Here is a 5814-nt window from a genome sequence, read left to right on the forward strand (position 1 = left end):
CTCCAATACCTTGACTTTGTTGTCCTTAAGCCACTTTGTAACTAATTTGGAGGTATGCTTGGGGTCATTGTCCATTTGGAAGACCCATTTGCGCCCAAGCTTTAACTTCCTGGCTGATGTCTTCAGATGTTGCTTCAATATATCCACAACATTTTCCGTTCTCATGATGCCATCTATTTTTTGAAGTGCACCAGTCCCTTCTGCAGCAAAGCAGCCCCACAACATTATACTACCACCCCCATACTTCAGTCGGGATGGTGTTCTGAGGCTTCAAAGCTTCGCCCTTTTTCCTCCAAATATACCGTTTATCATTATGGCCGAACAGTTCAATTTTTGTTTCGTCAGACCACAGGGCATGTCTCCAGAAATTAAGATTTTTGTCCCCATGTGCAGTTACAAACTGTAGTCTGGCTTTTTTATGGTGGTTTTGAAGTCATGGCTTTCTTCTCCCAGAGTAACCTTTTAGCTCATGGTGGTACAGGACTTGTTTTACTGTCGCTAATGACACTGTCTTACCAGTTTCAGCTAGCATCTTCACAAGGTCTTTTGCTCTTGTCCTGGGATTGATTTGCACATTCCGCACCAAAAAACGTTCCTCTCTGGGACTCAGAATCCGTCTCCTTCCTGAGCGGTATGAGGGTTTTACATTCCCATGTTTTTTATACTTTCGTATTATTGTCTGTACAGATGAACGTGGGACGTTCAGGCATCTGGAAATTGCACCTAAGGATGAGCCACACTTGTGGAGGTCCACAATTCTTTTCCTGATATCTTGGTTGATTTCTCTTCATGTTCCCATGATGTCAAAGAAAGAGGCTCTGTGTTTGAGGTGTGCCTTTATATGCATTGACAGGTGTGCCACCAATTAACTCAAATGGAATCAATTAACCTATCAGAATCTTCTTAAACTCAGAATGGAATCATCTGGAGTTTTCTTTTTGTTTAAAGACACAATAAACTTAGTGTACGTATACTTCTGACTTGATGAAAGTGATAAAAAAAATACATAAAAATTCTCCCTCGCTCGATTCTGACATTTAACAAATGCAAAAAATATGTTAAAGGGGTGATAGAATGCAAAACCGATTTTACCCTGTCAGAGTTGAATAACGACAGTTCGGTGGGTAAATAGGACATACATAGAAGCTCAAAGTCCCACTGACACCCCTTTACTATGAAAATCTCATATTTTGAAACTGCCGCTGAAAACGGGCGAATCCCAACAAAGCTGAGTTGCTTGCGCAAGCATCTCAAAATCCGGAACCTTAAGAGAACAGTCACGCCCCAACATTTACATAGGCTACACAACTGACCTGAGATCAGGTAGAACATTTACATACTACACAACTGACCTGAGATCAGGTAGTACATTTACATAGGCTACACAACTGACCTGAGATCAGGTAGAACATTTACATAGGCTACACAACTGACCTGAGATCAGGTAGTACATTTACATAGGCTACACAACTGACCTGAGATCAGGTAGTCTTCTGAATCTAGCTAGGTCACGCAGATCTCTGCTATTCCATTACAAAATTCACTTCTGAAACTTTGTTATGCGAGAAATCAACCATATAAAGCTCAAATATGGGCCGCTTTACGAAAAAGGATGGCTAATTGCAAATTTTCTCCGACTGTGTGCGGAGTTTAGTAGCGTGTGGTGCTGCTCCGGGTTGCTACATCGCCCGCCTGACCGCAGTGTCAGCGGAGCTTGTTACGCCCGCTATCTTTACCGCAGCCCGCAGGTTCCAGTAAATCTTATACTGGGTATGTGTGTTGAGTTATTTAAACAAACAATCCGGGAAATAAACGCCTCTTGTCCGCGAGTCTCATTGATAGAGCCTCGGTGAGATGGAGTCCATCAATGAGAGCTAGCTAGCCTCTCCTAACTCTGACATTCACAAAAATACATTCAATTGAAATCCGAAAATCGGACAAGTGTTAGCTAAGCTTTGTAAGACCTTGAGGAACCTGTAATATTCATGCCGTGACGAAATTCAAACTGTAAATATACTTTAGTTATGCGAAAGTGAGCAAGCTGCGGTATTTCCCCATTGTAATGAATGGGACATATAGCAAGCAGCTGTTCGTCCTACAAAGACGCCTCGCGTTCATAAAAATGCCTTAAAATCAAATCGGACACAACGGTTAGCTTTATAAGACATTGGGGAATGATGTTGTATAAGTGGCGTGACGAAATTCAAACTGTAAATATAATTTAGTTATGGCGACAGTGTAGCTAGCTAGCTGCGGTATTTCCCCATTGTAATGAATGGGACATATAGCAAGCAGCTGCTCGTCCTACAAAGACGCCTCGCGTTCATAAAAATGCCTTAAAATCAAATCGGACACAACGGTTAGCTTTATAAGACATTGGGGAATGATGTTATATAAGTGGCGTGACGAAATTCAAACCGTAAATGTATATAGTTATGCCGGCAGCTGGCCACAGAGCCCCGTATGCAGTATCCACAAAGGGTGACTTTGCCCTGGGTATGGAGCCCAGCAGGCTGTCGCTTTCTTGTCAGACTGTGTGGAGCTCCTAAAGTCCGACACGTCTTACCAAATTTGCAATTAGCCATCAATTTTTGTAAAACGGCCCATATTTGAGCTTTATATAGTTGATTTCTCGCTTAAAAAAGTCTCAGAAGTGAATTTGGTAATGAAACATTGCAGTGTCTGGAATATGAGATTCTGTCGCTTCTCTAATGTATGTGTATTGGGGATTCGCTCAACCAATCAGCGCGCGTCTCTAATGTCTGCGTATGGCAAGTCGCTCAACCAATCACCGCGCAGCTCATCTAAATATTCATGACCATACCATATTTGGAAGAAAAGCTCTTGTTACAAATAGGGCCAAAACACAGGGATGCATAAGGGCCCATAAAATATCAACCAGGCCATTTTCAGCCCAACCAATGTTACATACCCCATTAGGAGACCATAAGGAACAGTGTGAAATACCCTATATAATCACCCCTTTAATATGTATTGATCTAAAACAGAAAACGTTTGCTCTGATTTAATGTATGACAGTAAAGAAATAAAAGTTTTGGGTTTTTTTTCTGAAGTGTATGTAAATATCTGGTTTCAACTTTATACGTAATTGCTGTTTTGCCTTTTATACTGTTGTCCTCAGAGTGTCGATATGTCTGCTGCCAGCAGTCTGCTGACTGGAGATCAGTTTCTCTGCTCCATCTGTCTGGATGTGTTCACTGATCCAGTCACCATACCATGTGGACACAACTTCTGTAAAAACTGCATCACTGATCACTGGGATACTGATGTTCCCTATCAGTGTCCTAACTGTAGAGACGTTTTCAACACAAAACCTGAGCTATAGGTCAATACTTTAATCTCAGAGATGGCTGCTAAGTTCAGACAGTCTCAACAGGAAGCCAGCAGCAGCTCAGAGCAACAAATGTCCAAACCAAAACAAGTTCCCCCTGATGTCTACTCAGGAACAAAAAGAAATATCTGGATGTTCTTTCTGCTGGGTCTGATGGTTGTCTTCATGGCCTGGATGGTTTCAGACCAAAATAAGCATCTTATTGGTCCTATGAAAGAAGAATATGAAGCAAATAAAGCAGAACTGTGGAAGACAGGTACTGAAATTCTGCAGATGATCCAGAAGAGACGACTGAAGATTCAGGAGATCAAACACTCAGTGGAGCTCAGTGATGAAGATGCTGACAGAGAGATAGCAGAAGGTGTTCAGATCTTCACTGCTCTGAAGGAGTCTGTTGAGAGAAGCCAGGCCGAGCTCATTGAGACAATCAAAGAGAAGCAGAGAAAGACAGAGAAACCAGCTGAAGGCTTCATCACAGAGCTGGAACAGGAAATCTCTGAGCTGCAGAAGAGAAGCACTGAGGTGGAGCAGCTCTTACAGTCTGAAGACCACCAACACCTCCTCCAGAGCTTCATGTCCCTGAACACTGTTCCACCCACCAAGGACTGGACAGAAGTCAACATCCGTCCACCTTCATATGAGGGGATTGTGAGGAGAGCTGTTAATCAGCTGGAGGAGACGCTCAGTGAACACATGAAAAAACTGTTTCAGGTCGAGTTGAAGAGGGTCCAGCAGTCTGCAGTGGATGTGACTCTTGATCCTGAAACAGCACATCCTAATCTCATCCTGTCTGATGATGGAAAACAAGTTAAACATGGTGATGTAAGGATGATTGTCCCAGACAATCAAAAGAGATTTTTTGATGATATTTGTGTTTTAGCAAAGCAGAGTTTCTCTTCAGGAAGATTTTATTTCGAGGTTCAGGTTAAAGGGAAGATTGAGTGGTTATTAGGAGTGGCCAGAGAGTCGATCAACAGGAAGGGAGAAATCATACTGAGCCCTCAGGATGGTTACTGGACCATATGGTTGAGGAATGACAATAAGTACAAAGCTCTTGATAACCCTGATGTCCTTCTCTCTCTAAAGTCTCGGCCTCAGAAGGTGGGGGTGTTTGTGGATTATGAGGAGGGTCTGGTGTCCTTTTATGATGTTGATGTTGCAGTTCTTATCTACTCCTTTACTGTCTGCTCCTTCACTGAGAAACTCATTCTTCAGTTCCAGTCCTAATGATGGTGGTAAAAACTCTGCCCCTCTGATCATCTCTCCTGTCAGCCAATAAGTAGAACAAACTGTTAAATCTACGAAATCATAGAAAAAAGAGGCTACAGAACATCCATGAGGCCGGTTACACAGTGGCTGCGTGGCGTGACCGTGGCGTTTCTGTTGCTTTTCAGTTTCATGGATTTTTCTATGTCTTTACACACCAGAAACGTGTCTGATGCGGCGCTGCTGCTGCTAGCCTTGTCTGTATACATGTATGTTTCCCATTGATACAATGAAATACCATGTTAAACATAAATATATACTGATTTGATTACAGCAAAGACAACGTCTGCAGTATTGATGGCAAAATAGGCTACAGAATATTTAGTTTTCCATTGACAGGTGCAATATTAGAAAATATATATATTTTTTTATTACATTTATATCTGCATTTATATCAAAACCTAGAGACTTTCAAACATCAACATGTCATTTATTAATATGTATTTGTGTCTAAACGACATATAAACATAGGCGTCGGTTCTATTTCTACCAGGCACACGTTTTCGGCGCGACTCGTGTAAGTTCTAACCTGTTAACATGGGAGCCAAAATATAAACGGACACACCACGCAGCTTGCGCGATACATCCAGTGTGCAACCGGCCTGAGAATCATAAAAGCTTTTTCTACAGTATCAAATGACAGTTAACATTTAGTGCACTTTAGTTGAGACAGCTTTCTCCATTTTCACATAAAAATCAATGAACAAGTAGCTCTTCATGAGGAAAAAATAAAGATACACTTTAAAACATAAGGACGGTGACTCAGAGAGTGTTTAAATTATATGAAGATGAGCAACCTTGTTTTTAATAGTCTTTTATATTTGCTGTCATCAGTTTAAAGTGTATTCAGTAATTAATGGGTTGTTTTTCAAGTTTTCCATAATTTGAATCCATATTTTGGAAAATTGTTGGTATTCATTTAAACTTTTTAAATGTGATTTTATTTGTTGTGCTTTTTTAATCAGCTCATAAAATGTAACTACCCTCCATAATAAAAGTGACTTTGAACTCTGGTGCTTATTGAGGCACACTTTAAAGACCTTTGTTCATGTTTTCTTATAATTAGTTTGATGTCAGTTTGTTGTTCCATACTAAAATATCTCAACAACTATGGATGGATTGTCATGAAATGTTGTTCAGGCATTCAGGATGAATTGTAACAACTTGTATGCCTTGTTTAAAGGTCCTATGACATG

General features: G+C 40.9%; 1 pseudogene; it reads left to right on the forward strand.

Moving 5' to 3' along the window:
• Positions 1-3151: 3151 nt before the first annotated feature.
• On the forward strand, positions 3152-4631 carry LOC120564594 (annotated as a pseudogene).
• The last annotated feature ends 1183 nt before the right edge of the window (positions 4632-5814 follow it).

Source organism: Perca fluviatilis, chromosome 8 (genome assembly GCF_010015445.1).
Source record: "Perca fluviatilis chromosome 8, GENO_Pfluv_1.0, whole genome shotgun sequence".
In the NCBI taxonomy this organism is placed as follows: domain Eukaryota; kingdom Metazoa; phylum Chordata; class Actinopteri; order Perciformes; family Percidae; genus Perca; species Perca fluviatilis.